Here is a 21939-nt window from a genome sequence, read left to right on the forward strand (position 1 = left end):
GGTCATTGCTTGTGTATGAGGGCTGAGGGCAGTGTCTGTGACTGAGGGCTGAAGCCATTGCTTGTGGCTCTGGGCTGAGGTCCCTGCTTGTGCCTGGGGGTTCTGGTCCCTGTCTATGGCTGAGGATACTGTCTGCGGCAGAGGGCTGAGGTCATTGCTTGTGTATGAGGGCTGAGGTCAGTGTCTGTGACTGAGGGCTGCAGCCATTGCAGGTGGCTCGGGGCTGAGGCCCCTGTTTGTGCCTGGGGGTTGTGGTCCCTGTCCATGGCTGAGGATACTGTCTGTGAAAGAGGGCTGAGGTTATTGCTTGTGTATGAGGGCTGAGGTCAGTGACAGTGACTGAAGTCTCGGCTATTCGTGCTAGTGTATGCGAGGACACGGCTTGAGGGGGATGCCTCCCCCATGTGTCGCTCCTTGGCCGGGGACTTATCTCCCGTACCGCCATCGTCCGTCACTGAGGTCTCCTCTCCCAGTATCACTGCCACTGAGTGATCATGGCTGAGCTCATTCCTTGGATCCTAATGCTCAGTTGCCCTTTCCTGTGCTCTCAGCTAGGAGGCTGCCTGCTCCCCGTAGTGCAGGGAGATCCCTCTGATCCTGCCCCCCCCTCCTCTTGCTCCCCAGCCTTCATGAGTCCCTCCCTGGTCCCACGCGGGGGGAGGGGGCGCAGCTATTCATCTCTGCCGCCGCTGCCTGACTCAGTGTAATTCACCGCTTCCCTCTGCCAGATCAATACACTGGGCTGCTTGGTGCGCACAGTGCTGTGGTCCAGCTGCCAGGGACTGCCGCAGACCCTCCGAGCTCCGACAGCATCCCCCGCCTCCTAGCAACCGGCGCCTGCATCCTCATCCGTCTCCCTGCTCGCTGGTACCCGCGCGCAGCAGCTGGGAGAAGTGCCGGCACTCTGCTCCGCACACGGACACGCAGGAGCTGGGGGAGAGGACTCGAGAAGTGCCGGCACTCTGCTCCGCACACTGACACGCAGGAGCTGGGGGAGAGGACTCGAGAAGCGCCGGCACTCTGCTCCGCACACGGACACGCAGGAGCTGGGGGAGAGCACTCGAGAAGTGCCGGCACTCTGCTCCGCACACGGACACGCAGGAGCTGGGGGAGAGGACTCGAGAAGTGCCGGCACTCTGCTCCGCACACGGACACGCAGGAGCTGGGGGAGAGGACTCGAGAAGCGCCGGCACTCTGCTCCGCACACGCAGGAGCTGGGGGAGAGGACTCGAGAAGCGCCGGCACTCTGCTCCGCACACTGACACGCAGGAGCTGGGGGAGAGGACTCGAGAAGCGCCGGCACTCTGCTCCGCACACGCAGGAGCTGGGGGAGAGGACTCGAGAAGTGCCGGCACTCTGCTCCGCACACGGACACGCAGGAGCTGGGGGAGAGCACTCGAGAAGTGCCAGGACTCGAGAAGTGCCGGCACTCTGCTCCGTGGTACCCACACACAGGCACGGGGAGAAGTGCCAGCCCTCTGATCTCTGGTACCCACAGGCAGGAGCTGAGGGAGAGGACTCGAGAAGTGCCCGCCCTCTGATCTCTGGTACCCACACGCAGGAGCTGGGGAAGAGGACTCGAGAAGTGCTAGCACTCTGCTCCCTGGTGCCCACACGCAGGAGCTGGCGAAGAAGACTCGAGAAGTGCCAGAACTCTGCTCCCTGGTACCCACACGCAGGAGCTGGGGGAGAGAACTCGAGAAGTGCCAGAACTCTGCTCCCTGGTGCCCACACGCAGGAGCTGGGGAAGAGGACTCGAGAAGTGCCAGAACTCTGCTCCCTGGTGCCCACACGCAGGAGCTGGGGGAGAGGACCCGAGAAGTGCCAGCTCTCTGGTCTTTGATACCCACACGCAGGAGCTGGGGGAGAGGACTCGAGAAGTGCCAGAACTCTGCTCCCTGGTGCCCACACGCAGGAGCTGGGGAAGAGGACTCGAGAAGTGCCAGAACTCTGCTCCCTGGTGCCCACACGCAGGAGCTGGGGGAGAGGACCCGAGAAGTGCCAGCTCTCTGGTCTCTGATACCCACACGCAGGAGCTGGGGGAGAGGACTCGAGAAGTGCTAGCACTCTGCTCCCTGGTGCCCACACGCAGGAGCTGGGGGAGAGGACCCGAGAAGTGCCAGCTCTCTGGTCTCTGGTACCCACACGCAGGAGCTGGGGGAGAGGACTCGAGAAGTGCTAGCACTCTGCTCCCTGGTACCCACACGCAGGAGCTGGGGGAGAGGACCCGAGAAGTGCCAGCTCTCTGGTACCCACACGCAGGCACGGGGAGAAGTGCCAGCCCTCTGCTCCCTGGTATCCACACGCAGGAGCTGAGGGAGAGGACCCGAGAAGTGCCAGCACTCTGATCTCTGGTACCCACACGCAGGAGCTGGGGGAGAGGACCCGAGAAGTGCCAGCTCTCTGGTACCCACACGCAGGCACGGGGAGAAGTGCCAGCCCTCTGCTCCCTGGTGCCCACACGCAGGAGCTGGGGGAGAGGACCCGGGAAGTGCCTGGGCGCAGGCGGTCCCTCCTGGCACACTTGCCCTCCTCCTCCCATGCCTAGTGAACTCGATGTCCCGCCGCCGTATAGCAGTACAGACTGGTAGGCGCTTGATCGGTAAACGTGCCTTTCTATAGAAATACGAACTCATTAACTCATTGATTGGTAAACGCGTGGTCCCGTGCACCTGAACCCATCGCCCGATCGATTGCGGAAGCCACGGTCCTGTGCAATTATGAACTCGTCAGCGAGTCGATTTATGGAGCGAGGCTCCGGTGCACCAATGCTTGCCACAGGTGACGTATAAAGTGACGGTCTGTTGAAATTCGGAGTCACTCGCCCTGTGTACAGATGGCCGGACAGCAGGCGTGAAAGTGTCCTGGGCGGCACCGGCCCTCACCCCCCACCTCCCCCCTACCGGAGCAGTGGAGTGCCCGAAGCCCGCACCCCGAGACTGGCCCGCATAACGCTCTGCGCGCACCGACTGGCACACTGAGCCCCGCACCCTAAAACGGCCGGTCCCTGAGACTGCTCTGCCCTAACCCTCTGTGCCCACCCCCTGGGCCCCGCTGGCAGGGCAGCAGCCCTGGGACTATTCGCTTAACTAGGGGGCATTAACCTCGGATATGGACCGCAAGCCCATCCTTTCGGTCCGTTCACCATGGAAGACTAGTTATTGATTTCAACTGGTTCGATGGGTCAGATTCGCTTCTGAAGAGCCAGCTGGCACGCAGAGAAGGCACTGTTCAGGGAAGATTGACGCGGGCACCCCGCTGCCCTCTCCTGGGCATCACCAAGGCGTCCTGAGAGAGAGCGGTAGGTGAGGCGGATGGGGGCCTTGCACACAGGAATCACAACCGAAGAGTTCGCGGACTTCCGGTGGATGGATCGCGCGGGAGCTGAGTTCTTGACCTTGGGGGACTTTGGTGAACTCTCGTGACCCTCTCCGCCTCCCTCCATCCATGGGACCCACAGGCAGCGCAGGTGATGCCCGGCAGCAGGTGCGTGCGTCCCACGTGCGAGCATCCCGCGCCGCAGCACACTGACTACCCACTGACCATGCGCTGACTGACTGTGCATTGACCAAACACCGACCTCGCAGCGACTGGACACTCTGACCCTCCATGGACACACGTATTAGCTGCACACGGACCACCAACCAACCGGAGGCACCCTGGCGACCGACTGACATCACACTGGCACACATTCCCCACACACTGACCACCCACTGGCCAGACTTACTGGCTGCACTCTGATAACCCACTAGATGAACTCTGACCACACACAGACCACCGCCTGACATCACACTGACCACCTACTGGCACCCATTGCCGGTATACCACTGTACACTGACCACCCACATATTGACAAAACACGGATTGCACACTGATCACTCACTGGTGCACAATGACCGCCCGCCGGATGCACTCTGAGATCACACCGGCCACACTGCGGCTGCACACGGGCCGCACACTGACCACACATCGCCAACTGTACAATCACCACCCATTGACAGCTTACTGAAGACACACTGCCCGTGCAGGGACTACCCACTGGACGCACACACAGAGCACACACTGGATTTGCAGTGCCCAAACTTGTTAAACACTGACCACCCACGTGCTGCACAGTGACAACCCATTGACTGCACAAGAACTACCCGCTGGCTGCACACTGACTACCAACCGACTACCTACTCAACACCTACTGCCTACCAAGACCTCACACTAATCACCCACTGATTGTGTTCTCACCGATTAGGTGAGCACTGACTACACACTGATTCTTTTCAGACCATGGAATGACCACGCAGTGGCCACACACTGAGCACACAATCAGCCTCTAGCCACCCCGAACTGAAAAGCCACTGACTGGATGCCACTGGGTGCACACTAACCGCACACGACTCGCTCAGTGGCTTCACAATGACCCCCCCCCCCTCCCAACGCACACACACACAAGCGGACATTATTCTGGCAAACGCGCTTATTATAGAACGGGTGATACGTGCCTGCCCACACACACGCACACACACGTGTCCCCACAGAACGGCTTATACATGCCAACCCACACATACACATGCAAACGCACACACAACGCAAACACCCCATCTACACACAGAAACACACACACGCAAGGCGCATATACGGAGGCCCACGCCTAGATAACACGCACGCATAAATGAGCACTGCTATGCATACACGACAAACATACATGTTACACACATGAAAGCACTGCAAAATCCAGCGAGAACTACCACACCAGAATGCACCCATACACACATACGTCACAGGCTCGTCCTGCTCCTCCACCACCCCTCAGGCAGAGACCGGAAGCAGAGAGCAATGGCATGGGAGGCTTCTCACCCCCCCCCCCCCCACGCCCTCCCCCCGCGGCTCATCCTTATATAGACATGGAGTGGCTAAACCCATCCATTCCCCACCTGTGAAACAGCATACAAGGTCAATTTCAGAGAAAAGGGGGGGCGGGGTGGGGTGGGTGTAGCTGGGGCTGTGAAATGCTTTCTCTCTCATATCTGCAAGGCAGCCTCTGGCCTTGGGGATCGGATCCAGCAGTTTGTTGGTTTGTTTGTTTATTAATTTATAATGCGCGCCAGACCCAAAGGTAACTGGGCTCAGCAGAGAAAGAACATGGGAAGCTTACAATGTTACCAGGATCTGGAATTTACAATGTTACAGAATTTACAATAGTGCAGAGATGTCCAAATTACATATTTACATTGATGCGGTATAGTCAAATGGTTAAAAACAATTAATATACAGGATGCAGAAAGGTTTACAATCTGTGTTTAGGTTATATACAAATATAGAACATCAGCTGTGTACTTCTCAGGAAGGGCTGTGGGCTGCATCATGGTCAGCTGTGTACTTCTCAGGAAGGGCTGTGGGCTGCATTATGGTCAGAGGGCTGCATTATGGTCAGCTGTGTATTTCTCAGGAAGGGCTGCGTGCTGAATTATGGTCAGCTGTGTACTTCTCATGAAGGGCTGCGTGCTGAATTATGGTCAGCTGTGTATTTCTCAGGAAGGGCTGTGGGCTGCATCATGGTCAGCTGTGTACTTCTCAGGAAGGGCTGTGGGCTGCATTATGGTCAGAGGGCTGCATTATGGTCAGCTGTGTATTTCTCAGGAAGGGCTGCGTGCTGAATTATGGTCAGCTGTGTACTTCTCATGAAGGGCTGCGTGCTGAATTATGGTCAGCTGTGTATTTCTCAGGAAGGGCTGTGGGCTGCATTATGTCAGAGGGCTGCATTATGGTCAGCTGTGTATTTCTCAGGAAGGGCTGCGTGCTGAATTATGGTCAGCTGTGTATTTCTCAGGAAGGGCTGTGGGCTGCATTATGGTCAGCTGTGTACTTCTCAGGAAGGGCTGTGGGCTGCTTTATGGTCAGCTGTGTATTTCTCAGGAAGGGCTGTGGGCTGCATTATGGTCAGCTGTGTATTTCTCAGGAAGGGCTGCGGGCTGCATTATGGTCAGAGGGCTGCATTATGGTCAGCTGTGTATTTCTCAGGAAGGGCTGCGTGCTGAATTATGGTCAGCTGTGTATTTCTCAGGAAGGGCTGCGTGCTGAATTATGGTCAGCTGTGTATTTCTCAGGAAGGGCTGCCTTATCATCAGCTGTGTACTTCTCTGGAAGGGCTGCATTATCGTCAGCTGTGTACATCTCAGGCAGGGCTGCATTATCATCAGCTGTGTATTTCTCAGGAAGGGCTGCATTATCGTCAGCTGTGTACATCTCAGGCAGGGCTGAATTATGGTCAGCTGTGTATTTCTCAGGAAGGGCTGCCTTATCGTCAGCTGTGTACTTCTCAGGCAGGGCTGCATTATCATCAGCTGTGTACTTATCAGGCAGGGCTGCATTATCGTCAGCTGTGTACTTATCAGGCAGGGCTGCATTATCGTCAGCTGTGTATTTCTCAGGCATGGCTGCATTATCGTCAGCTGTGTACTTCTCAGGCAGGGCTGCATTATCGTCAGCTGTGTATTTCTCAGGAAGGGCTGCATTATCGTCAGCTGTGTACTTCTCAGGCAGGGCTGCATTATCGTCAGCTGTGTATTTCTCAGGAAGGGCTGCATTATCATCAGCTGTGTATTTCTCAGGAAGGGCTGCCTTATCATCAGCTGTGTATTTCTCAGGAAGGGCTGCATTGCCGTCAGCTGTGTAGTTCTCTCAGAAAGGGCTGCCCGAGGCGTAACACGCATTCCACATTACTGCGTTTGGCTTGGCACAGGTGTTCAGCTGTAGCTCAGTCTCATTGCATCACACATGCTTCATAGAAAAACAGAAAGGAAAATGCCGTATCAGAGTTTGTAACACATACACAGGCGCACAATGGGTACACATGGAACACAAAGGCCGAGAAAGAGCACACTTGCAGAAGGGGCTCAACTCAAAACGCAGACCGCAATTGCTGGTGTAGAACACATTTGTACACAGGGTGCTGTTGTGCACAGAGCGGGCCTTTAATTGAGCACCATATCGTGCACAGCTGCTTATAAACTCCCACACTCCATGCATCACACCACTTTGTGTGGCTGTCACTCCTTGCGTATTGAGGTAGTCCTCGTGCAACCAGGGGAGAGCTGCGAGTACCAGGCCGCCTCGCCCTGGCCACCACAGCACCACCCCATGGTCCCAGGGGTCAGGCAGCACCCAGGTTCGCCCAGTCTTGAAGCACTGTGGGGTTTCCGGCTCACGGAAGCAGGGGCTCTGAATGTGCTCAGGGCCCCCTCTTCCGGAGGAACTTCTATGCACGGTGGGCAGAAGCCCACCCACCGCTGGAGCGATCACAAAGTTGTGAGGCTTCAGAAGGTGCACGCATGACAAACATGCCTGGGGTCTGTGCAGTTCCACATGCCTCACTCGCCACCACAGGAGGCTTGTACCCGAAAATGGTCAACCCCAGTGCCACCTGGAGGAATGGGTGATCCTGAAACCAACCTTCTGAAGCGTGGCCATTCCCCCCTTCCGATATCCATCCCAAGCGTGGGGATGCCAGAGTGTCATCAGCAAAAGGTCCTGTGCCACCCTGGACAAAAGAAGCCCGCTTTCCATCCCATGCCTTGGGCAGCCATTTCCTTGCCTGACCCATAAGAAACGGGGGGCAACTTATCAGCCACAATCCACTACTCAGAGTATCACAGCCAGTGAGGATGCCCCCGGAGGGGAAAGGGTATGTCTATCAGGGCAGACCTTTAGTGCCCCGGGCTGCACTGTGCCTGTGGATGGTGGGTAGTAAAGGTGGTCTATCAGCCAAAGGCAGGGGCACACCCATGGGTGTTATGTGCCAGGGCTGGTCTGTCTTGCTTTAGGCTGGGGAATGCCCATGGGTGTTATGTGCCAGGGCTGGTCTGTCTTGCTTTAGGCTGTGCCATGCCCAGGGGTGTTCTGTGCCAGGGCTGGTCTGTCTTGCTTTAGGCTGTGCCATGCCCATGGGTGTTCTGTGCCAGGGCTGGTCTGTCTTGCTTTAGGCTGTGCCATGCCCATGGGTGTTATGTGCCAGGGCTGGTCTGTCTTGCTTTAGGCTGTGCCATGCCCATGGGTGTTCTGTGCCAGGGCTGGTCTGTCTTGCTTTAGGCTGTGCCATGCCCATGGGTGTTCTGTGCCAGGGCTGGTCTGTCTTGCCTTAGGCTGTGCCATGCCCATGGGTGTTCTGTGCCAGGGCTCGTCTTTCTTGCTTTAGGCTGTGCCATGCCCATGGGTGTTCTGTGCCAGGGCTCGTCTTTCTTGCTTTAGGCTGTGCCATGCCCATGGGTATTCTGTGCCAGGGCTGGTCTGTCTTGCTTTAGGCTGTGCCATGCCCATGGGTGTTATGTGCCAGGGCTGGTCTGTCTTGCTTTAGGCTGTGCCATGCCCATGGGTGTTATGTGCCAGGGCTGGTCTGTCTTGCTTTAGGCTGTGCCATGCCCTAGGCTGTGCCATGCCCATGGGTGTTATGTGCCAGGGCTGGTCTGTCTTGCTTTAGGCTGTGCCATGCCCAGGGGTGTTCTGTGCCAGGGCTGGTCTGTCTTGCTTTAGGCTGGGGAATGCCCATGGGTGTTCTGTGCCAGGGCTGGTCTGTCTTGCTTAAGGCTATGCCATGCCCATGGGTGTTCTGTGCCAGGGCTGGTCTGTCTTGCTTTAGGCTGTGCCATGCCCATGGGTGTTATGTGCCAGGGCTGGTCTGTCTTGCTTTAGGCTGTGCCATGCCCAGGGGTGTTCTGTGTCAGGGCTGGTCTGTCTTGCTTTAGGCTGTGCCATGGGTGTTATGTGCCAGGGCTGGTCTGTCTTGCTTTAGGCTGTGCCATGCCCAGGGGTGTTCTGTGCCAGGGGTCCTCTCTCTTGCTTTAGCCAGAGGCATGCCCATGGGTGTTATGTGCCAGGGCTTGTCTGCCTTGCTTTAGGCTGTCCATGCCCATGAGTGTTCTGTGCCAGGGCTGGTCTGTCTTGCTTTAGGCTGTGCCATGCCCATGGGTGTTATGTGGCAGGGCTTGTCTGTCTTGCTTTAGGCTGGGGCATGCCCACGGGTGTTCTGTGCCAGGGCTGGTCTGTCCTGCTTTAGGCTATGCCATGCCCAGGGGTGTTCTGTGCCAGGGCTGGTCTGTCTTGCTTTAGGCTGTGCCATGCCCATGGGTGTTATGTGCCAGGGCTCGTCTTTCTTGCTTTAGGCTGGGGCATGCCCACGGGTGTTCTGTGCCAGGGCTGGTCTGTCTTGCTTTAGGCTATGCCATGCCCAGGGGTGTTCTGTGCCAGGGCTGGTCTGTCTTGCTTTAGGCTGTGCCATGCCCAGGTGTGTTCTGTGCCAGGGGTTCTCTATCTTGCTTTAGCCTGGGTCATGCCCACGGGTGTTCTGTGCCAGGGTTCCTCTCTCTTGCTTTAGGCTGTGCCATGTCCATGGGTGTTATGTGCCAGGGCTGGTCTGTCTTGCTTTAGGCTGTGCCATGCCCATGGGTGTTATGCCAGGGCTTGTCTGTCTTGCTTTAGCCTGAGGCATGCCCATGGGTATTCTGTGGCAGGGCTGGTCTGTCTTGCTTTAGGCTATGCCATGCCCAGGTGTGCTCTGTGCCAGGGCTTGTCTGTCTTGCTTTAGCCTGAGGCATGCCCATGGGTATTCTGTGCCAGGGCTGGTCTGTCTTGCTTTAGGCTGGGGAATGCCCATGGGTGTTCTGTGCCAGGGCTGGTCTGTCTTGCTTTAGGCTGGGGAATGCCCATGGGTGTTCTGTGCCAGGGCTCGTCTTTCTTGCTTTAGGCTGTGCCATGCCCATGGGTGTTATGTGCCAGGGCTCGTCTGTCTTGCTTTAGGCTGTGCCATGCCCATGGGTGTTATGTGCCAGGGCTCGTCTATCTTGCTTTAGGCTGTGCCATGCCCATGGGTGTTCTGTGCCAGGGCTTGTCTGTCTTGCTTTGGGCTGTGCCAAGCCCATGGGTGTTATGTGCCAGGGCTTGTCTGTCTTGCTTTAGGCTGTGCCATGCCCATGGGTGTTATGTGCCAGGGCTTGTCTGTCTTGCTTTAGGCTGAGGCATGCCCACGGGTGTTCTGTGCCAGGGCTCGTCTTTCTTGCTTTAGGCTGTGCCATGCCCATGGGTGTTATGTGCCAGGGCTTGTCTGTCTTGCTTTAGGCTGGGGAATGCCCATGGGTCTTCTGTGCCAGGCCTCATCTTTCTTGCTTTAGACTGGGGCATGCCCAGGGGTGTTCTGTGCCAGGGCTTGTCTTTCTTGCCTTAGGCTGTGCCATCACCAGGGTTGTTCTGTGCCAGGGCTTGTCTGTCTTGCTTTAGGCTGGGGCATGCCCACGGGTGTTCTGTGCCAAGCCTGCTCTGTCTTGCTTTAGGCTGTGCTAAGCCCACGGGTGTTCTGTGCCAGGGCTCGTCTTTCTTGCTTTAGTCTGAGGCATGCCCACGGGTGTTCTGTGCCAGGCATGATCTTTCTTGCTTTAGGCTGAGGCATGCCCACGGGTGTTCTGTGCCAGGGCTGATCTTTCTTGCCTTAGGCTGTGCCATCACCAGGGTTGTTCTGTGCCAGGGCTTGTCTGTCTTGCTTTAGGCTGGGGCATGCCCACGGGTGTTCTGTGCCAAGCCTGCTCTGTCTTGCTTTAGGCTGTGCTATGCCCACAGGTGTTCTGTGCCAGGGCTCGTCTTTCTTGCTTTAGGCTGAGGCATGCCCACGGGTGTTCTGTGCCAGGGCTGATCTTTCTTGCCTTACATTGGGGCAAGCCCAAAGATGTGCTGTGCCAGGGCTCTGCTTTCTTGCTTTAGGCTGGGGAATGCCCATGGGTGTTCTGTGCCAGGGATCTTCATTCTTGCTTTAGACTGGGGCATGCCCAGGGGTGTTCTGTGCCAGGGCTTGTCTTTCTTGCCTTAGGCTGTGCCATCACCAGGGTTGTTCTGTGCCAGGGCTTGTCTGTCTTGCTTTAGGCTGGGGCATGCCCACGGGTGTTCTGTGCCAAGCCTGCTCTGTCTTGCTTTAGGCTGTGCTATGCCCACAGGTGTTCTGTGCCAGGGCTCGTCTTTCTTGCTTTAGGCTGAGGCATGCCCACGGGTGTTCTGTGCCAGGCATGATCTTTCTTGCTTTAGGCTGAGGCATGCCCACGGGTGTTCTGTGCCAGGGCTGATCTTTCTTGCTTTAGGCTGAGTCATGCTCACAGGTGGTCTGTGCCAGGGCTGATCTTTCTTGCTTTAGGCTGAGTCATGCTCACAGGTGGTCTGTGCCAGGGCTGATCTTTCTTGCCTTACATTGGGGCAAGCCCAAAGATGTGCTGTGCCAGGGCTCTGCTTTCTTGCTTTAGGCTGGGGCAAGCCCAGGGTTGTTCTGTGCCAGGGCTGGTCTTTTTTTCTTAGACTGTGGCATGCCCATGGATGTCCTGTGCCAGGCCTGATCTTTCTTGCTTTCGGCTGTGCTATGCCCACGGGTGTTCTGTGCCAGGGCTCGTCTTTCTTGCTTTAGGCTGAGGCATGCCCACGGGTGTTCTGTGCCAGGCATGATCTTTCTTGCTTTAGGCTGAGGCATGCCCATGGGTGTTCTGTGCCAGGGCTGATCTTTCTTGCTTTAGGCTGAGTCATGCTCACAGGTGGTCTGTGCCAGGGCTTGTCTGTCTTGCTTTAGGCTGGGGCATGCCCACGGGTGTTCTGTGCCAAGCCTGCTCTGTCTTGCTTTAGGCTGTGCTATGCCCACGGGTGTTCTGTGCCAGGGCTCGTCTTTCTTGCTTTAGGCTGAGGCATGCCCACGGGTGTTCTGTGCCAGGCATGATCTTTCTTGCTTTAGGCTGAGGCATGCCCACGGGTGTTCTGTGCCAGGGCTGATCTTTCTTGCTTTAGGCTGAGTCATGCTCACAGGTGGTCTGTGCCAGGGCTGATCTTTCTTGCTTTAGGCTGAGTCATGCTCACAGGTGGTCTGTGCCAGGGCTGATCTTTCTTGCCTTACATTGGGGCAAGCCCAAAGATGTGCTGTGCCAGGGCTCTGCTTTCTTGCTTTAGGCTGGGGCATGCCCATGGGTCTTCTGTGCCAGGCCTCATCTTTCTTGCTTTAGGCTGGGGCAAGCCCAGGGTTGTTCTGTGCCAGGGCTGTTCTTTTTTTCTTAGACTGTGGCATGCCCATGGATGTCCTGTGCCAGGCCTGATCTTTCTTGCTTTCGGCTTGGGTAGTCTTCAATACTCTAAGACACCATTGGTAAAGACATTAAAATATGTTTTCAGGTGTAAACCAAGAGAATAATGTGCTGTGCAATATATAAATATTCACTGTTATTAATATGCAACAACTCAATAGTTGAGTAAAGCATGAGGAGTTTTCCTCACAGCAAAAATTGAAAACGAAATCCCTTCTAGTGACACTCAATGTCAGCAGATCAGGCACCATGAGATTAAAAGATTTGTCCAGAATCATAGATTTTGTTAAAGTGGTGAAATCAGTATTTGGAACCAGGCTGTGATTTAAGCACTTGGCTACATATCTTTCCAGTGATGGGTTACACATATATTTTAAGGTTGGGTTTCCAAAAACAGAAAAGTGTGTCTTCTATCAATGCCTTGAAAAGTACACAAATCACACAATAAACCAAACTGATATTATATACATTGTTATAGAAATAGATAATGCAAAAAGACACACATTGTTTTATTTTCGCCATCCTGAATGCACGGTTGCAGTAGCAGCCTGCAGAGGAATGTGGACCTAAATACAGTATCATTTGTTTTTAAAAAAAGGTATTCACAGTGAAAGACAATTCCATATAAGGTCATCTGCTTGAGCCATTATTTCACGCAGCGTTATACTCCCCTCCCATATATTATCACCCACCAATCACACCTTTAAAGGGACAACAGTCTTTACCCAGGCACCCCTGTGTCTGGATCATCAACCTCCAATCGGTTTATTGAAATGAGGTTTGCACAAAGCTGAACCTCGGGGTGCTGGGGGGGGCAGTGGGAAATGTGTTGTGCTTCTCTGCGTTGTTAACTATCACATGAAAAGTGTGAGCTGGGAAGCTTTGGACAGCTGATCTGGCTTCAGACCAGAAAATCTGGGGCTTATTCCTGTCCTGAACTTGCTGTGTGCGAGACACAGCCCGTGAAAATGGAACAGTGCCACTAAATGCGGGGTGATTGGTCACCATACAGACCCAGCCCTGTTCCCCAACGTTGGGTTTCCTCTGGGCTTGTCCAGCTGCCAACTTGGTATAAGGTGAACGCGGAGAACTCGCACAAGGGGGATTTCCGTCAGCCATGTGGATCTTTTTGGCCCTTTTTAATACAATCTTATCTAAGTGGCTGCATGTTAATGGCTCCCTGTTCATTCATCTATTGCAGCTGTGGCTGTGTATAGGTGGGCAGCTAAGGGCACGCCCCTGCCCACCTCGCATCACAAATAGGCCGCCCTTTCACTCCTTTTCCCCTGATTCCTTTTCCTCCCATACAGTGTTCTTTTTGCCCCCTTTGTATTCCTTACCAGCAATTTCCTACCTACTATCCCTTTCTTTCCTGCTCCTGTTGAACACTATGCCGTCCCGTTTTTGGCTCATTCCCTTAATCTTATTTATTTATTTATTTATTACATTTGTTACTCGCCCAGACCCTTGGTATCATGCGAGGTAGCAAATCCTCCTGCCTTTTTCTTTCTCCATTTCTGCCAAAGGTTCTTTGTGATAAAGATCCCGCCCTCTTCCTCATTCTGCTACTATGTGCATACTCACCTGCCTTCCTTCACTCAATGTGTCCCTCCCTCCTTTGCCCACATCACACACCATTTGCCTTTGCACCCCCACTCGCCATTCCTCACTCACTTGCCTCCCTTCTCTCTCTTTCTCCTCCCCTCCCCCACTCTTCATTTCTCCCTGACTCTTTATACCTCCATTATTCCCCATTCTCCTTACACTCCTGAACCCCTGCCCTCTCCCCTCCCCCCTTTAATCTTCTTTACCCTGCATTTCCCCTCACTCTTGTGCCTCATTAACTTTTGCCCCATCCATTCTCCTGCCCTCGTTCATTCTCTGTGACCAGTCACCCTTTTACCCTCACCTGGCTCTTTCAATCACCTTATCTCCTGCCTTCCCTCACCCTCAGTCTCTCCCTCACGCTTCTGCCCTCCTTCCCTCTCCACTCTCCTGCTCACTCAGTGTTCATGTTATCTGCCCCTTCTCTACGTTTCTCCCTCTCTATCCTGCACTATTCCCGCTCCATTTCCATTCACTGCCCTGCAGCAACGCCCTGTGCAGCTGCAGGAGATATGGAGTGGGTGGGTTGGAGTTAAGGGGTCTTTCAAGGGCCCCATGCAGCACCCACAAAAAAGGTAACCCCTGGTATGTTTTAAGATTAAAAGGTGAGCTCCTTTAAATCTGTGATGTTCAATGACATTTTTAGTGTGTGGGGTAAGAGGACCAGAGTCACGCACAAAACGGTTCTGCATGCTGTGGGAATTATTCTCTGATATTGCCCCCTGTAATGTCCATTTCCATTGCCTTGAACCCCGTGATTTCCATCATCAGCTTCAGACGTGATCATTCAATATCACCACCATTGGCAGCAACACCTGGCGAGGAGGCCCAGCTGTTTCTTGCTCGAGTCAGATCTCCAAACACAGAAAACAAAAAAGAACTTAAACAAAATATAGCATTTGGCCCTAAAGTTCATTGTGCGAGTCTGCCCACTCGAGGCTCGGCCTCCATGACTCGCCATTCTGGGGCCCAAAGAACCCTTTGCCTTAGGTCTGCCACTGTCTTTGCAGGGAGGCAAGGTGCGCAGTTTCATGGACCAGGATTAATCGATCGCCCATCCTGTGCACTCTGGAACTTGGAGCTGTTCATGCCTTTGCCACTGTGCGGCCAGGACTTCAACTCCCACAATGCAAATATAGCACAGGCCTTGATGAGCGCGTCACAATGGACACGGGGCAGCTGTGTCCCACTGGCCTAACAGGGGCCCCTGCATCCCCCGCTTTGCAGGTTTCCCGCTAGCACATGTCCTGGGAGGGGGCCCCACTTGAAGAAAAAAAATGAAAAAAATTGAACAGAAATAATGTCTTTATGAAGGCAGTGTGACGTACAGGAATCCCCCCATGACATGGAAGACCCCAGGCTGGAGGCCTCCATGTCATGGGGTGGGGGAGCCCTATGACTTCAAAACAGAAATAGTTGGTTTTTGAAGTCATTCTGCCTTTATAAAGAAATTATTTCCATTATGGTTCGGTCCTTAACGGAAATAATTTCTTTATGAAGTCAGAGTGATTTCAAAAGAAACAATTTCTTTTTGAAGTAATAGGTCTCCCCTCAACCCCATGACGTGTGCGTGTGTGAGTGTATTGTGAAAGAGTGTACACTTAAATGTGTAGGTGGCTGCCTGTGTGAGTGTATGGTGAAAGGGTGCACACACGTATGGGTCGCTTGGTGTGCATGTGTGTACGGTGAAAGGGTGCACACTTAAATGTATGGGTGTCTGCCTGGGTGTGCCTATATGGTGAAAGAGTGCACACTTAAATGTATGGATGGCTGCCTGTGTGAGTATATGGTGAAAGGGTGTACACTTAAATGTATGGATGGCCGCCTGGGTGTGACTGTATGATGAAAGAGTGCACACTTAAATGTATGGATGGTTGGGTGTGCGTGTGTATATATGGTGAATGGTGTGTGTGCTTGTGTTCAGGGATGCAACAAAACCTACATTTTGGGGGGCTGATCCTTCAAATGTTGGGAGAGGTGCCAACTTCACCAGCGGTGGGGGAGGGGCAACCTTATTTGTGTATTTGTATTTGTTTATTTATATTGCGCAACTTGCCCAAGGGCATCAGGGCGCATGTTTGGAAAGGTAGTTACAAGAAAGTGTTACATAGGAGGGTACAGTTTACAAATATATATATATATATACATATATTTTACAATGGAAGTGGAGCATGTTGTGGGACCCTCCACAAGGTGTCTGAACGACCAGTATATACGTTGAGTGGCCGGTTATCAGAATAGGAGCAGTAAGAGTTACATAGAGGAGGCCAGTGCATCATCCTGTTCGTGAAGCCACCGTTTGGTTCTGTTTTTGAAGGAATGGAGGGATGGAACATTCCTGAGATCATTGAGTAGGGAGTTCCAGAGCTTCGCCGCAAGGAGTGGGAAGCTCGCGCCTCTGGCTGTCTGAAGCTTGAAGCTGGGAATGATTAGGGTGTGTGACTGTGCAGATCTCAAAGGTCTGGAAGATGTGTGTTGAGTGAAGCGTGCTGACAAGTAGGCAGGTGCCACATTGTTCTTTGCTTTGTGGCTTAGAACAAGTGCTTTGAGGGTGATGCGCAGTGTAATCGGAAGCCAATGTAAGTTGCGCCTGGTAGATGAGATGTGGGCACGCCTGGGTATGTTAAGAGCAGCTCTAATGGCGTTATTCTGGGTGACCTGAAGTTTATTGAGGTTACGTTGACTCGTCCCTAGGTAAAGGGTGCTGCAGTAGTCAATTTTCGACAAGATGAGGGTTCTGGCGAGGATCAGGCAGTTGTCCATTGTCAAGAAAGGGCGACAAGCAGTGATGAGTTTACACGTATACGAGGATGCTGAAACTACTGAGTTGGTTTGTCTATTGAGAGAGAGAGTGGAGTCTAGATAATTTCCAAGAGTTTTAGTGACGTTAGTGACCTTGATAACATTGCCATCAATATTGAAGGAATCGTATTTAGGGCCAAGTTTTGTGAGTTTGGACTGAGAGCCTAAAATGAGTAATTCAGTTTTCTCATCGTTAAGGCAGAGCCCGTGGTGAGCCATCCAAGCCTGGATGACAGTGTATACTACATTGAGTGCTTTAACATCGGTTACATAATCGCCAGTGATAGGGATGAGTATCTGGGTGTCGTCTGCGTAATTCGTGTAGGCGACACCCAGATGGTCAAGAATATCAAAGAGCGGTTTAGTAAATACGTTGTAAAGCGTGGGTGATACACAAGAGCCTTGAGGGACTCCGCAGGGAACATGGGTTGGGTCAGCGGTGGCTAAAGGAGAGAAGACCCTCATGGGTCTGTTTGCCAGGAAGAAGCTAATCCATGAAGTAGCTGCATCAGAGAAGTGGGCGGCAGTCTTAAGGTGCTGGGAGAGGATTTGGTGATCGACCAAATCGAAGGCCACAGAGAGGTCGAGTAGAAGTAGGAGCGCTTGTTTTCCCTTGTCTTTCAGATCCTCGATTTGTGTTTTTAAATCGATCAGGGCTGTCTCAGTACCGTTTCTCGGGCGGAAGCCAGATTGCCTAAGTCCTAGTAGGTTGTTAGTATCAAGGTAAGCTTGGATCTGGAGATAGGCTGCACGGTCCAGGATTTTGAGAAGGTAAGGCACCGTGGGGATGGGCCTGTAGTTGGTGGGATTGCTAGGGTCTAGGTTTGGTTTTTCAATAAGAGGGATGACCCACGCGTCCTTGAGGTTGTCGGGTACTGTCCCCGATTTAAAAGAGGAGTTGATAAAGGAGGTGATGAATGGGGCGAGGTCATGCGCTGCTTCCTTTACAACCAGGGCAGGGCAGGCGCCACCTTGGCAGCTGGAGGGCTTTAGCTTCCTGATGATATTTTCCACTTCCTTGATGGTGAGTGGTGAAAAGCTGCAAGGTTTGAAGGAGTGCTTAGGGGAGGGGGTATTGTAGGACTGGGGGTTACCTGCCGAGTCCAAGAGATGGCTTTTTTTTTAGTGTTAATGTTAGCTTGGAGCACAGCAATTTTGTTTAATAGTGCTTTTTGTATGTTGGAGCACCATTCAGCGTCAGGGGTACACATATCCAGAGTGGTGACTGGGGACTCTAGTTCCTTGAGGATCTTAAAGAGTTCCTTAGTCTTGGATTGAGCTTGTATGATCCTATTGTTGTACACTTCTTTTTTGGCCTCTAGGATAGGTCCTTTGTAAGAGAGGGAGGCAGATATAAGGTTAATTCTATTGACTGGTGTAGGTGAACTTCTCCAGTTCTAACTTCTTTATGCATTTTAATGAGACTATTCTAGTGCAGCTTCAATGTCACAAGCAGTTAACTCTCTCCTTTAAGTGTGAAAGCACCCTCTTATGAACTGCTGTGGGAATGAACAGTCTCCTGTTCCCTTTCTACCCTTACAATCACTCAGCTGGCATGAAAGTACTAAACCCACATCACAATTCAAATTGCCTAAAAGAATTGGCATTTGAATGCCGGTACTAACAGTGAAATGCTTTACGTTAGTAATTGCTGGGCCCTTGTTAACAGCGAAACGCAGGTGCCGTTCAACGTCTGTGTCCTGTTCTGACCGACAACTGCTCTGAAGTTCATCCAGGTTGAGTCAACATAGCCCAACATTTCTGGGGGTGGGGAGTGCTGCAGCCCAGTCAACTCAATATTGTTAAGCCCCTACCTTTGTTTAATGCCTTAATTACTTATTGGGAATCGTCATTACTCCTAGCCCTATTCTTCCTTGTCCCTGTACTTGTGTTTGAGGCAGTACTTGTGCATGAGGCACTATGCTTCATACAAAAATACTGGGACGAGGTAGAGGTACATGAAGGTAATGCCTGATTTAGCTACCTGTATCTTCAATACTCCTAGTCCCACTGTTCCTCATCACAGTACTTACCTGTGAGGCAAGGAGCCTCAAACGTAAGCTCTGGGACAAGGAAGAGGGACGTGAAGGTAATTCTGGGCCAAGGATCTGTTTTTGGAGGTTGGAGTAGGGCATGGGAGGGAGAGGGGATGTCTGGGATGCAGGATTGTGTGATAAATCATAATGGTTGTCTATGTCCATGCTAAGCAGGCATGACATGTGGTATTAGTGGCTAGAGAGGCATTTTGGTGCAGCCAGTCTAGTTATTCCTCAGTTTGGTATGACTTTTTTTTAAATGCGCATTTCGGATAAAGCAGTCCTGCTAAGTGTAATTACCTGGCTAGACTGGTAGTTGGGTGCTGCCAGTCTATCCGTTTCTTACTGCAGCATTGTATATTTCTTTGGGCATCTGTGATAAAATGATATGACATAAATCTATTATAACACAACTCTACACAAGTGTTTCTTGGCGCGACAAGCAATGGAGTGAAGATCGAGGGTGGACAAGACAAATGATCTTACTAGGCCTTGTGTGATTCAGATTGTGCAAGTGCGAGAATGAGAAATGCAAGGAGAAAGGGAGAGGGGAAGTGCAAGTTAGGAGGAAGGGGAAAACAGAACAGTAATGCTCTGAGTAAGTGCAGCCAGGGCAGCGAGCCTCAGGGTAGTGCAAGGAGAACAAGGGACTGTAGGGTTACAGTTACAGCCCCTAAGTGTGTGGTCGACCGGTGGCAGTTCAAGGGTGACTGATCAAGAAAGAGCCTGGACTCAGTGAGTCTCTGATGGTAGCCAAGCAACCAGTCGGTACAGGAGACAGGTAGGTCAGCAGGAGAGGAAGAGAGCAGAAGCAAAGGAGAAGAGGAAAGTTTTCAGCTGTTTCCGGAACATCAGGTGGTCCGCTAAAGTTTGAGAGGGATAGGCAGGCGAGTCCAGAGGGAGGCATCTGCAGAGGAGAGAGATCTACCACCCACTCTCTGCCTGGAGAAGCATCCAGCCCTTAGAGAGTTGGAGGTATCTGGGGGGAGGATCTCGAGAGGGAAGGTATTTTGGAAGAGAGAGTTGGATGTAGTGTGGGCCCAACATCAGAAAGCCTTGTGGACAATGCCAAGGGTCTTGCATTTGATTTTTGCAATCACTGGGAGCCAGTGGAGAGATTTTAGGGCTGGAGAGATATGATCCCTCGTCGTGATTGACTGTGTCGAAAGTAGAGGAAAGATCAAGAAGGATTAGGACAAAAATAATGCTGGAATCAAGGTTGGAGAGCAGATCTTCACGGGTGTTCAAGAGAGCAGTCTCAGTGCCTCTGGCAGCTCTGAAGCCAGACTGATGGTCATGGAGACAACCAACAGATTCAATGTAGAGAGTAAGCCTAGAGATGGCCAGCTTTTCCAGGAGTTTGCCCAGGAAAGGGTGATGGAGAATGGACGATAGTTTGCTGGACAGGTAGGATTGGCAGATGGCTTCTTGAAGAGTGGGTGCACAAGGGAGTGCTTAAGGGGAGAGGGGAACGTTCCAGTGGTGAAAGTGATTTCGGAAATCGGCCAAGGCTGCAGCAAGAGTGTCAATATGGTCCTGATGGTTCTGGAGGAGCAGGGGAGCGCCTGTTTGAGACTTGTGTAGAAACCTTGTCAGGTGTTGTCAGAGAGAAAAAGGAGAAAGGAGGAGGAGAGGTAGAGAGGGCCTGGGAGGGAACAGGAGAGGTTGAGACCATAACAGGATTGACCAGTTCTGTGCAGATTTTAAAGAGTTTGGCCATGTTGTTAGAGGCCCGGGCTTCAGTGTGTGCTCTCTTCTTGATGAGTGTTATTACTTTGACTGGCATCTTTGTGCAACCAGTCTAGGTATGTCTAAATGTGATTTTTAGTTTTACAAAGGTAGCGGGCGCCCCTCTCTCGCAAGAACAGACATGATAACCTGTTCAGTGGTTATTAACCACTTGAGAGTTCGCAGCCACTGCTTTTACTCACTGTGCCTTTCACAGATGGGAAATATCCATTTGCATATCAGTCTTTGTCCTGCCCAGGGGCAGTCCAGCACCGAAATACAATGGCAATTCCAATCTGAACGAGAGTACCACCAGCAACCCCATACACGTGTTTCACCCTTGTTGGGGATCATCAGTGAGGTGAAGCTGATGCCTCTCTAAGCACAGTGAGAGGGAGACCACGTCTGGTTGCCCCCAGGAGACCTAGGGTTACCAATCCCAGGTTCCTTAACAAATAGTTTTACAAAGGTAGCGGGCGCCCCTCTCTCGCAAGAACAGACATGATAACCTGTTCAGTGGTTATTAACCACTTGAGAGTTCGCAGCCACTGCTTTTACTCACTGTGCCTTTCACAGATGGGAAATATCCATTTGCATATCAGTCTTTGTCCTGCCCAGGGGCAGTCCAGCACCGAAATACAATGGCAATTCCAATCTGAACGAGAGTACCACCAGCAACCCCATACACGTGTTTCACCCTTGTTGGGGATCATCAGTGAGGTGAAGCTGATGCCTCTCTAAGCACAGTGAGAGGGAGACCACGTCTGGTTGCCCCCAGGAGACCTAGGGTTACCAATCCCAGGTTCCTTAACAAATAGTTTTACAAAGGTAGCGGGCGCCCCTCTCTCGCAAGAACAGACATGATAACCTGTTCAGTGGTTATTAACCACTTGAGAGTTCGCAGCCACTGCTTTTACTCACTGTGCCTTTCACAGATGGGAAATATCCATTTGCATATCAGTCTTTGTCCTGCCCAGGGGCAGTCCAGCACCGAAATACAATGGCAATTCCAATCTGAACGAGAGTACCACCAGCAACCCCATACACGTGTTTCACCCTTGTTGGGGATCATCAGTGAGGTGAAGCTGATGCCTCTCTAAGCACAGTGAGAGGGAGACCACGTCTGGTTGCCCCCAGGAGACCTAGGGTTACCAATCCCAGGTTCCTTAACAAATAGTTTTACAAAGGTAGCGGGCGCCCCTCTCTCGCAAGAACAGACATGATAACCTGTTCAGTGGTTATTAACCACTTGAGAGTTCGCAGCCACTGCTTTTACTCACTGTGCCTTTCACAGATGGGAAATATCCATTTGCATATCAGTCTTTGTCCTGCCCAGGGGCAGTCCAGCACCGAAATACAATGGCAATTCCAATCTGAACGAGAGTACCACCAGCAACCCCATACACGTGTTTCACCCTTGTTGGGGATCATCAGTGAGGTGAAGCTGATGCCTCTCTAAGCACAGAGAGAGGGAGACCACGTCTGGTTGCCCCCAGGAGACCTAGGGTTACCAATCCCAGGTTCCTTAACAAATAGTTTTACAAAGGTAGCGGGCGCCCCTCTCTCGCAAGAACAGACATGATAACCTGTTCAGTGGTTATTAACCACTTGAGAGTTCGCAGCCACTGCTTTTACTCACTGTGCCTTTCACAGATGGGAAATATCCATTTGCATATCAG

General features: G+C 52.5%; 1 protein-coding gene across 2 annotated transcripts in view; it reads left to right on the top strand.

Moving 5' to 3' along the window:
- The first annotated feature begins 653 nt into the window (after positions 1 to 653).
- LOC138468365 (transmembrane protein 121-like) overlaps positions 654 to 21939 on the top strand; it is a 304836-nt gene continuing 283550 nt past the window's right edge. Inside the window, exon 1 of one of the 2 annotated variants that reach the window (XM_069608898.1) lies at positions 654 to 3486. The gene's annotated coding sequence lies outside the window, so the exon portion shown is untranslated. The remainder of the gene's footprint in view (positions 3487 to 21939) is intronic. The other variant, XM_069608899.1, reaches the window with a different exon arrangement.

The sequence above is a fragment of the Ambystoma mexicanum genome, chromosome 4q, assembly GCF_040938575.1.
Source record: "Ambystoma mexicanum isolate Mex_15411 chromosome 4q, UKY_AmexF1_1, whole genome shotgun sequence".
In the NCBI taxonomy this organism is placed as follows: Eukaryota; Metazoa; Chordata; class Amphibia; order Caudata; family Ambystomatidae; genus Ambystoma; species Ambystoma mexicanum.